The sequence below is a fragment of the Anomaloglossus baeobatrachus genome, chromosome 3, assembly GCF_048569485.1.
Source record: "Anomaloglossus baeobatrachus isolate aAnoBae1 chromosome 3, aAnoBae1.hap1, whole genome shotgun sequence".
NCBI lineage: Eukaryota > Metazoa > Chordata > Amphibia > Anura > Aromobatidae > Anomaloglossus > Anomaloglossus baeobatrachus.
Window position 1 is genome coordinate 21,400,028 of NC_134355.1, and position 12,616 is coordinate 21,412,643.

The 12,616-nt window shown below is 46.9% G+C and overlaps 1 protein-coding gene across 3 annotated transcripts in view; it reads left to right on the forward strand.

The window, feature by feature from the left end:
- The first annotated feature begins 527 nt into the window (after window positions 1–527).
- Window positions 528–12,616, forward strand: part of LCLAT1 (lysocardiolipin acyltransferase 1) — a 130,957-nt gene continuing 118,868 nt past the window's right edge. For all 3 annotated transcript variants that reach the window (XR_012751566.1, XM_075339049.1, XM_075339050.1), the window contains exon 1: window positions 528–684. The gene's annotated coding sequence lies outside the window, so the exon portion shown is untranslated. The remainder of the gene's footprint in view (window positions 685–12,616) is intronic.

The following is a 12,616-nucleotide window of genomic DNA, read 5'->3' on the forward strand; positions in this document are numbered from 1 at the left end:
CCCCCGCACACGGTGACTGTGCCCCCTCTGGGACCCCCCGCCCACGGTGACTGTGCCCCCTCTGGGTCCCCCCGCCCACGGTGACTGTGCCCCCTCTGGTCCCCCCCGCACACGGTGACTGTGCCCCCTCTGGGCCCCCCTGCACTTTGTCAGGCCACCTTCCTCCTATTCGCCCCTGTACGTCATGGAAATCCTACACATCTCCTTGTCGCAACTTCTGAGGTAAAATTACCACAGCGTCACCACTGCCAATATGGTGAATGAGAGCGCTCTGAGGTGACGGGAGCCCCCCACACACAGCCGTTATCCGGGGCCACAAATCCCCTCACTGAGGAGTCACCATGAGTAACGCGGAGTCACCGCAGTGACGTCACGTGTATCACGGCCGCCCCGCCCCCTGCTCGCCGATCACCTCACATTCTCCCGCCTTTCTGATACGTCCCTGACATTTCGCCGCCTCCTCATCCCGCCGACGTAATATGTCCTGCGACGTGGTGACGTCATCTATGCAAAATCCAGAGGGGGAGGCGCGAGCGCGAGCGTGTCGCTGTTTGTTAACCCTTCTCTCTCCGGAGCGGGTCGCTTGATGGAGTCATCATTGGTCTGCGGGCGGCGGCAGGGCGGGGGCGCACCCGAGTGACAGGGCCGGGCACACCGGCGGCAGGGCCGGCACACCGGCGGCAGGTGACAGCTCCTTCTATATCTGTGTGTGTGCTCATCTGTATCTGCCTGTATACACTGCTGTACATGTGATACACGACAATGCTGCCGATATATACAGGCACACACCATATACTGCCCCTTATATACAGGTATACACCACATACTGCCCTTATATACAGGTATACACCACATACTGTCCCTTATATACAGGTATACACCATATACTGTCCTTATATACAGGTATACACCATATACTGTCCTTATATACAGGTTTACACCACATACTGTCCTTATATACAGGTATACACCACATACTGTCCCTTATATACAGGTATACACCATATACTGTCCTTATATACAGGTTTACACCACATACTGTCCTTATATACAGGTATACACCACATACTGTCCCTTATATACAGGTATACACCACATACTGCCCTTATATACAGGTATACACCACATACTGCCCCTTATATACAGGTATACACCACATACTGCCCCTTATATACAGGTATACACCACATACTGCCCCTTATATACAGGTATACACCACATACTGTCCCTTATATACAGGTATACACCACATACTGCCCTTATATACAGGTATGCACCATATACTGTCCTTATATACAGGTATACACCACATACTGCCCCTTATATACAGGTATACACCACATACTGTCCCTTATATATAGGTATACACCACATACTGTCCCTTATATACAGGTATACACCATATACTGTCCTTATATACAGGTTTGCACCACATACTGTCCCTTATATACAGGTTTGCACCACATACTGTCCTTATATACAGGTATACACCACATACTGTCCCTTATATACAGGTATACACCACATATTGACCCTTATATACAGGTATACACCACATACTGCCCCTTATATACAGGTATACACCACATACTGCCCTTATATACAGGTATGCACCATATACTGTCCTTATATACAGGTATACACCACACACTGCCCCTTATATACAGGTATACACCACATACTGTCCCTTATATATAGGTATACACCACATACTGTCCCTTATATATAGGTATACACCACATACTGTCCCTTATATACAGGTATACACCATATACTGTCCTTATATACAGGTTTGCACCACATACTGTCCCTTATATACAGGTTTGCACCACATACTGTCCTTATATACAGGTATACACCACATACTGTCCCTTATATACAGGTATACACCACATACTGTCCCTTATATACAGGTATACACCACATATTGACCCTTATATACAGGTATACACCACATACTGCCCCTTATATACAGGTATACACCACATACTGCCCTTATATACAGGTATGCACCATATACTGTCCTTATATACAGGTATGCACCATATACTGCCCCTTATATACAGGTATACACCACATACTGTCCCTTATATATAAGTATACACCACATACTGTCCCTTATATACAGGTATACACCATATACTGTCCCTTATATACAGGTTTGCACCACATACTGTCCCTTATATACAGGTTTGCACCACATACTGTCCCTTTATATACAGGTATACACCACATACTGTCCCTTTATATACAGGTATGCACCATATACTGCCCTTATACAGGTATACACCACATACTGTCCTTATATACAGGTATACACCACATACTGCCCCTTATATACAGGTATACACCACATACTGCCCCTTATATACAAATATACACCACATACTGCCCCTTATATACAGGTATGCACCACATACTGCCCTTATATACAGGTATGCACCACATACTGCCCTTATATACAGGTATACACCACATAATGTCCCTTATATACAGGTATGCACCATATACTGTCCTTTATATACAGGTATACACCACATACTGCCCTTATATACAGGTATACACCACATACTGCCCTTATATACAGGTATACACCACATACTACCCTTATATACAGGTATACACCACAAACTGCCCTTATAGACAGGTATACACCACATACTGTCCCTTATATACAGGTATGCACCATATACTGTCTTTATATACAGGTATGCACCACATACTGTCCCTTTATATACAGGTATGCACCATATACTGTCCTTATATACAGGTATTCACCACATACTGCCCCTTATATACAGGTATACACCACATACTGTCCCTTATATACAGGTATACACCACATACTGTCCCTTATATACAGGTATACACCACATACTGTCCTTATATACAGGTATACACCACATACTGTCCTTATATACAGGTATACACCACATACTGCCCTTATATACAGGTATACACCACATACTACCCTTATATACAGGTATACACCACATACTGTCCCTTATATACAGGTATACACCACATACTGTCCTTATATACAGGTATACACCACATACTGCCCCTTATATACAGGTATACACCACATACTGTCCTTATATACAGGTACACGCCGTAAACTGCCCCTTATATACAGGTATACACCATATACTGCCCCTTTATATACAGGTATACACCATATACTGTCCTTATATACAGGAACATGTCATATACTGCCCCTTATATACAGACACACAATATACCACCACTGATTCACAGGTATACACCGTGTACTACCTCTTATATACTGGTATACCCATACACTGCCTCTATATAGAGGTATACACCATATACTGTCCTTATATATAGGTACACGCCATATACTGCCCATTTTATACAGGTGTCCACCATGTAGTAACTCTTACATATACCACCCCATATGTATGGGTATGTATATATATGTGTGTGTGCATACCCATATGTATGCATGCAGCATATACTCCCTCCTTATTTATACTGCCCCCCCTATATACAGGTATAACCCATATACTGCTCCCGATATACATTACATATAGTATAATTAATACAGGATGTAACTCAGGTTGAGTAATCTAATGTATGTGCACAGTGACTGCACCAGCAGAATAGTGAGTGCAGCTCTGGAGTATAATACAGGAGGTAACTCAGGATCAGTAATGCAATGTATGTACACAGTGACTGCACCAGCAGAATAGTGAGTGCAGCTCTGGAGTATAATACAGGAGGTAACTCAGGATCAGTAATGCAATGTATGTACACAGTGACTGCACCAGCAGAATAGTGAGTGCAGCTCTGGAGTGTAATACAGGAGGTAACTCAGGATCAGTAATGTAATGTATGTACACAGTGACTGTACCAGCAGAATAGTGAGTGCAGCTCTGGAGGATAATACAGGAGGTAACTCAGGATCAGTAATGTAATGTATGTACACAGTGACTGCACCAGCAGAATAGTGAGTGCAGCTCTGGAGTAGAATACAGGAGGTAACTCAGGATCAGTAATGCAATGTATGTACACAGTGACTGCACCAGCAGAATAGTGAGTGCAGCTCTGGAGTATAATACAGTAATGTACACAGTGACTTTTTTTAGGAAAGTAAATAAAGTCTCAGTATGATGTGTGACGTGCTTGGCTGCAGAGTCTGGGAAGAGTTATATGGGTCAGTCCCGCTGACATCCCGTTATTATAGTAATTGTGCACTAAGTGTCGGCACGTTACAGGAATTACAGGTTGATCAGCTGCAGTTTGGTGACAGCTTCCATTTTGACCTTGGCTGATTCTGGGCAAATGCAGAATTACGTAGCAGCCATTGACCAGAATCTGATATTTGGCCAGATACGACGGTGCTAGAGCCGCATTAGGAGCCGGAGTGATGTGCGGCCGGTGCTATAGATAAGGTAATGGACGTCGGCTGCAGGGATTTCCTTCCGCAGACTCGGCTCTGCTGCACCTGTATGTACAGAACAAGCAGAATGATGGAAAGATCCTTCTGACACTTTGCCCTCAGGTCATTCCCCATTAGTAGACTGCAGGGTGCGTGTTAATGATTAATGGGCTTCGTGGTGAGGCTCCAGGTAGCCGGGGACTCCAGGGTATGGGGACAGACTTCAGCCAGGTTGTCGTAGTTCACATTGGCAGTGAGTATTTTACTTGTGAGCTGAGAGTTTGTCCAGGTTTGTCTTGAGGTGAATTAAAGGGGTTCTCCGCCCCCCCTCACTCTCACATCAGGAGTTAAAGAGCTGCTGACGGGATATCGACGGCTGATTGCCTTCTCTATTAGGGTAGAATAATCTGTGCTGGGCTCAGACGGATCCTCGCACAGCGGCCGGCGCTCATCCACACCACGTCTCAGGCCTCCTAAGGCTGGGGCCGACCAGTGACTGATGTTTCCATCAATAAATCAATAGTACGAGTAAATAAATTAACCTATAATAATTTGTAGGAAAAAATGTGCTTCTTTCTCCACTTAAAAGCCATTTCTCCTCTTGCTTTTACATCATTCACGCTAACAATCTGCTAAAATCCATCTTGCTTTAAACAAAAAATGTTGCCAACTTATGGAAGGATGTGATTACAGCTGCCTATTGAAATCTATGGAATGAGGGAGGAGGTGAAAAGTGAGTCAGGAGGGCAGAAAGACAGATTTTGTTTTTTATATTGCTTTCTCGTAAGTGTTTTCTTTCACCGCAGAGCTGTGTTCACAGTTGTTCTGCTCAGAACTGCTGTTTATTGACTCCTTATGTAGCTGGTTTCTAGCAAGTGTTTTAGCTCATCATATTGCTGAAATCAGTTCTGCTGTATAAATGTCGTCCATGCTGCCTTTTTAGTATTTTATCTCCTTAAAGTGCCTGGAATCACAGTTACACTGCTCAGTAGCTGTATAATGTCCATCATCCTCCAATTTCTTTCTAGTATATTATCCCACCCATGATCTGGATTCACAGCTACACTGCTCAGTTCCGCATTATAATGTTCTCCATGTTGTTGCTTCCTCTTAGTAAGCAAATTCTCAGTATAGTCTTGGATTCATAATTACACAGCTCTGTGCTACTCTATAATGTCCTCCATGCTGCAGCTTCTTTCTAGTGTATTATCTAATCCCAGATTTGGATTCACATTCTCTGCTTAGTACTGCTATATAATGTCCTTCATGCTGCTGCTTTTTTTTTTTTTTTTTTGTTTTCTCACCCCATAGCTGGATTCACTGCTCCACTGCTCACTTCTGCTTTATAATGTCCTCCATGTTGTCGTCTTAGCCAATTATCTCACTACAGCCTTGGATTCACAGTTACACTGCTCAGTACTGCTCTATAATGTCCTCCGTGCTGCTGCTGTATAATGTCCTCCGTGCTGCTGCTGTATAATGTCCTCCATGCTGCTGCTGTATAATGTCCTTCGTGCTGCTGCTGTATAATGTACTCCATGCTGCTGCTGTATAATGTACTCCATGCTGTTGCTGTATAATGTCCTCCATGCTGCTGCTGTATAATGCCCTCCTTGCTGCTGTATAATGCCCTCCATGCTGCTGCTGTATAATGTCCTCCATGCTGCTGCTGTATAATGCCCTCCTTGCTGCTGTATAATGCCCTCCTTGCTGCTGTATAATGCCCTCCATGCTGCTGCTGTATAATGTCCTCCATGCTGCTGCTGTATAATGCCCTCCTTGCTGCTGTATAATGCCCTCCGTGCTGTTGCTGTATAATGCCCTCCGTGCTGTTGCTGTATAATGTCCTCCATGCTGCTGCTGTATAATGTCCTCCGTGCTGCTGCTGTATAATGTCCCCCGTGCTGCTGCTGTATAATGCCCTCCGTGCTGCTGTATTATGTCCTCCAGGCTGCTGCTGTATTATGTCCTCCAGGCTGCTGCTGTATAATGTCCTCCATGCTGCTGCTGTATAATGTCCTCCATGCTGCTGCTGTATAATGTCCTCCATGCTGCTGCTGTATAATGCCCTCCTTGCTGCTGTATAATGTCCTCCGTGCTGCTGCTGTATAATCTCCTCCATGCTGCTGCTGTATAATCTCCTCCATGTCGCTGCTGTATAATCTCCTCCATGCTGCTGCTGTATAATGTCCTCCATGCTGCTGCTGTATAATGTCCTTCATGCTGCTGCTGTATAATGTCCTCCAGGCTGCTTCTGTATAATGTCCTCCATGCTGCTGCTGTATAATGCCCTCCTTGCTGCTGCTGTATAATGCCCTCCTTGCTGCTGTATAATGTCCTCCGTGCTGCTGCTGTATAATGTCCTCCGTGCTGCTGCTGTATAATCTCCTCCATGCTGCTGCTGTATAATCTCCTCCATGCTGCTGCTGCTGTATAATCTCCTCCATGTTGCTGCTGTATAATGTCCTCCATGCTGCTGCTGTATAATGTCCTCCATGCTGCTGCTGTATAATGTCCTTCATGCTGCTTCTGTATAATGTCCTCCAGGCTGCTTCTGTATAATGTCCTCCAGGCTGCTTCTGTATAATGTCCTCCAGGCTGCTTCTCTATAATGTCCTCCAGGCTGCTTCTCTATAATGTCCTCCAGGCTGCTTCTGTATAATGTCCTCCAGGCTGCTGCTGTATAATGCCCTCCAGGCTGCTGCTTTATAATGTCCTCCATGCTGCTGCTGTATAGTGTCCTCTATGCTGCTGCTGTATAATGTCCTCCATGCTGCTGCTGTATAATGTCCTCCATGCTGCTGCTGTATAGTGTCCTCTATGCTGCTGCTGTATAATGTCCTCCATGCTGCTGCTGTATAATGTCCTCCATGCTGCTGCTGTATAATGTCCTCTATGCTGCTGCTGTATAATGTCCTCCATGCTGCTGCTGTATAATGTCCTCCATGCTGCTGCTGTATAGTGTCCTCTATGCTGCTGCTGTATAATGTCCTCCATGCTGCTGCTGTATAATGTCCTCCATGCTGCTGCTGTATAATGTCCTCCATGCTGCTGCTGTATAATGTCCTCCATGCTGCTGCTGTATAATGTCCTCCATGCTGCTGCTGTATAGTGTCCTCTATGCTGCTGCTGTATAATGTCCTCCATGCTGCTGCTGTATAATGTCCTCCATGCTGCTGCTGTATAATGTCCTCCATGCTGCTGCTGTATAATGTCCTCCATGCTGCTGCTGTATAGTGTCCTCTATGCTGCTGCTGTATAATGTCCTCCATGCTGCTGCTGTATAATGTCCTCCATGCTGCTGCTGTATAGTGTCCTCTATGCTGCTGCTGTATAATGTCCTCCATGCTGCTGCTGTATAATGTCCTCCATGCTGCTGCTGTATAATGTCCTCCATGCTGCTGCTGTATAATGTCCTCCATGCTGCTGCTGTATAATGTCCTCCATGCTGCTGCTGTATAATGTCCTCCATGCTGCTGCTGTATAATGTCCTCCATGCTGCTGCTGTATAATGTCCTCCATGCTGCTGCTGTATAATGTCCCCCATGCTGCTGCTGTATAATGTCCTCCATGCTGCTGCTGTATAATGTCTTCCATGCTGCTGCTGTATAATGCCCTCCATGCTGCTGCTGTATAATGCCCTCCATGCTGCTGCTGTATAATGCCCTCCATGCTGCTGCTGTATAGTGTCCTCTATGCTGCTGTATAATGTCCTCCATGCTGCTGTATAATGTCCTCCATGCTGCTGCTGTATAATGTCCTCCATGCTGCTGCTGTATAATGTCCTCCATGCTGCTGCTTTATAATGCCCTCCATGCTTATAGAGTCTGCAGGTGGAAACTGGCAAAACCTGCAGGATACAAGTCCTATAACCTGCAGAAATAATATCATTTCTTATGTACACACAGGACAGATTATTCCAAAGAGTCTCTTGAAATTCTTCAGGCTTGGATTTTTGAAAGATGCCACGTAACCCCTTTTACTTTTTGTTTGCAGTTTAGCGGTGTGCTGCCATGATCCTAATATTGCACGGCTGTGATTGAGCCTAAAAGGGGCTATTTTTGGCACGTGATATATGGTAGTCATGGTCGGGGGGGGTTATTTCTCACCAGCCGGGTTCCTGACTGCAGAGTGATCCGTGTCCACAGCCGCCGTCCGGCTGACACTCCGCTCCAGTCTGTTTTCACAGTCTCGCCCTATTGATTATCCGCAGGGGCAAAAACCACATGAAGTGCTAGGATTCTGCTGCAGATTCAGCATTGACGGAGTACATTCCTATAGGACTGATACATTGTGGCTTGCACTTTTTAGTTGCAGCTGATTTTCTTTTTTTGTGAATGAGATTTTCTTAAAAACTCTTCCAATTTTCTGGAGCTGAAATCCGCGAGCAAATCTGCAGCTGATCCGCTCCACGTGGGATATTCCCATCGAACGTGTTAAGCGCGCTTTTCGGGCAGAGTATTATTTAAGATTGATGTCTGGCATACAGTGACGTGTGAGACTACAACTCCCAGCATGCAGCCTCGTCTCTGTCGGCTGTTAATCCTCACGGTGTGTGGCAGTATATCTTACACCATGCCACTTGGCCGACCTCTCGGAGTGGCACGCGCGTGCCCTGATTAGTACTGACAGGCTGACGGCACGCCCCGATTACTGTGTCACTATCTGCACGGAGATCTTTTGGAAAGGTGCGCCTCGTCCGCCATTGTTTAAATACCCTCCAGCGATGGAGTACAGGTGAGCCACCGCTTTTTTTGCTCCACCCATAAAATGTCAGCGTGCCAATTCCCGCAGGTCCCCCGCCGCGGTGCCGCATCCCTGTCCCGAGGCTGCGCTTCCGTGTAGAAGAGATAAGAGGATGTAATGACACGCTCCAATTTGTACGTGTCGGGGATTATGGTAATTGTGTTTTTGTGTTTTTCACTATTATGTAGTCACCGTATAATTACTTAATAGTTGTAAAGAGGCCGCACGACGTTATGAAAATGAAGCGAGCGGCACGCGGAGCCGAGTGACTCACCCTTTGTTCAGTTCCCGTTTTACGTCGCCGTACGTAACGATCGGTGCAATTATCATCTTATTTATAGAGATGGCGCGGCGTTAAGAAGAGTTCACAAAAGTCTCAGGTAGATCGGGGCGAGAAGAGGGCGTTCTGTAAACTTCTGCATTACGCCTCTGGCCTCGTGCATCTGATTTCCGCCCTCCAGCGGTTGCACAATGCCAACCCTCCGCATTATCCGCAGCAAAAGGGGAGTTAATCCACATGCAACTACTGTTTTGTGGATATACCTTATTTTCCGGATTATAAGACGCATTTTTTTCCCCTAAAACTGGGGGTAAAATGGGGGGTGGGGGTGTCTTATAATCTGGATATGGCTTTCCGGAGAGGCGTCACAGGAGGCAGGGTGAGCAATACTGGGGGCTTGGAGGTGGGGGTTTCACTGCAGTGGAGCGGCTCAGGATGGGCAGAAGATGGAGGGTCGGCAATGTGGCGGGCGCCATTGATCTGTAAGCGTGCTGCAGGCTCCATTGCATCGCCCGCGGTAGACTTCAATAAAATGGCCGCTTAGGCGGCGTGTGCGTGGATTGACCCGAAGGACTTCAAGAAAATGGCCGCATGCGCCGCCTCCACAGCTTCTTCTTGAAGTCTAGCTTATCAACTGCGGGTGATTCAATGGAGTCCACAGTCCACCCGCAGATCAGTGGCGCCTGCTGCCGTGACACCCCCCGAGCCTGTAGTATCGCTGACCATCCATCTACTGATCCTCCTGAGCTGCAACACCCCCTACTCCGAGCCCGCAGCATCGCCGACCCTCCATCCAGTGACCCTCCTGAGCCGCAACACCCCCTCCTCCAAGCCCGCAGCATCACTGACCCTCCATCCAGTGACCCTCCTGAGCCGCAACACCCCCTCCTCCAAGCCCGCAGCATCGCTGACCCTCCATCCAGTGACCCTCCTGAGCTGCAACACCCCCGAGCCTGCAGTATCGCCGACCATCCATCTACTGATCCTCCTGAGCCGCAACACCCCCTTCTCCGAGCCCACAGCATCGCTGACCCTCCATCCAGTGACCCTCCTGAGCCGCAACACCCCCTACTCCGAGCCCACAGCATCGCCGACCCTCCATCCAGTGACCCTCCCGAGCAGCTCCACCATCTCCGCTCTGCCCTGGCGATTATAAGACATACTAGGATTATCAGACAGACCCTCATTTTAACATTACATTTTTTTTTCTTCATATGTTCATCCTCTAAATTTGGGGGTGCGTCTTATAATCCATTGCGTCTAAGGCTGCTTTCACACATCAGTTTTTTGCCATCAGACACAATCCGGCAAAAACATGAAAAAACAGATCCGGTGTCTGTTGCCACCGGTTCTTTTTTTTCCCCCATAGACTTTCATTAGCGCCGGATTGTGCCGGATGGTCTTGCGTTTCACCCGTTTTTTTTCGGATCCGGCAAAATCTACTTGTCCGGCGGCCGGATGAAACGTTGAAATAAACGTTTTTTGTGTCTGTCAAAAAAATCGGATCGCGCCGTACGGCGTGTTTTATAATGGAAGCCTATGGATGCCAGATCTAGCGTAATGCGGCAAAAAACGGATCCAGCCACTGGATCCGTTTTTTTGAACTGAGCATGCTCAGTATCACACCGGATCTGTCAAAAAACTGAAGCAACTGATGGAAAAAACTGATGCAACTGATCCGTTTTTTCGTCACATCAGTTTTTTTGCCGGATTGTGCCTGATGTCAAAAAACTGATGTGCGAAAGCAGCCTTATGAAACGAAAAAAAACAAACGGTATTTTCGGCCATGGTACAGACAGTTATCCACTCCAATTATTCTAATTATTTATTTATTTATTTTATTTAAATATTTATTTTTAACCAATCCATCTGAACTATTTTGCAGAAATCACCTCGTCTGCATTAGGCTGCTTTCACACATCCGGCTTGAGCTCTGCGGCTCAATCCGGCTGTGCAAGCTATGCAACGGATGCGGCGAAAACACCGCATCCTTTGCATAAGTTTTTCCTTTGCGGCCAGTCCGGTTTTTGCCGCTTGCGGCATGCTACTGAGCATGCGCAGTGGCAAAAACCGCATGCGGCGGCCGGATGCGGTTATTGCCGCATCGCACCGCATCCGGCCGCCATAGGCATGCATTGAAAAATGCGCCGCATCAACCGAATGCGGCGCAATGCGTTTTTTTTTTTTGCCGCACGAAAAAACGTGCCAGGCAACGTTCCATCCGGCCGCCGCATCGGCTAAATCTGCCGCATGCGGCAAAAACCGGACGGAACGCAAGGCCATGCGGCACAATGCGGCACTAATTAAAGTCTATGCAGGAAAATCGCAACCGGCAGCAAAAAAAACCGGTTGCGATTTTCCTGCAAAGTGCCGGATTGTGCCGCATGGCAAAAACCGGAGGTGTGAAAGCAGCCTTAGGCTACTTTCACACATCCGGTTTTTGCTCTGCGGCACAATACGGTGCTCTGCAGAAAAACCGCAACCGTTTTTTATGCCGCCGGTTGCGGTTTTTTTTGCATAGATTTACATTAGTGCCGTATTGTGCCGTAAGGGCCTGCGTTCGGTCCGGTTTTTGCCGCATGCGGCAGATTTAGCCGATGCCGCGGCCGGATGGAACGTTGCCTGCAACGTTTTTTGCTCCGGCAAAAAAAAACGCATCGCGCCGTATCCGGCCGCTGCGGCGCATTTTCAATGCATGCCTATGGATGCCGGATGCGGCGCGATGCGGAAAAAAACGCATCCGGCCGCCGCATGCGGTTTCTTCCACTGCGCATGCTCAGTAGCGTGCCGCAACCGGAAAAAAAACGGACCGGCCGCATGTAAAAACTTATGCAAAGGATGCGGTGTTTTCGCCGCATCCGTTGCATAGGTTTCACAGCCGGATTGAGCCGCAGAGCTCAAACAGGATGTGTGAAAGCAGCCTAAGAGGCAGATTTAATGTGCATTTTGTGTGAAGCACTTTTCAGAATTACATTTCCAAAACAGGGACTTGGGCTATGTTCACACACAGCATTTTATGACCGTAAAAACGCTGCCATTAAAATATCAACTTTACAGCGTTCGTCACTTTTTTTGGAGATGTGCATTACAAGTGTGCTCTGTCTATTACATGTTTTAATAAAGTTAAACACTTCGGAGATATTTATTTTTGCAGCACTTTTTTTTTTTCACTTTTTTCATTGCTGTCT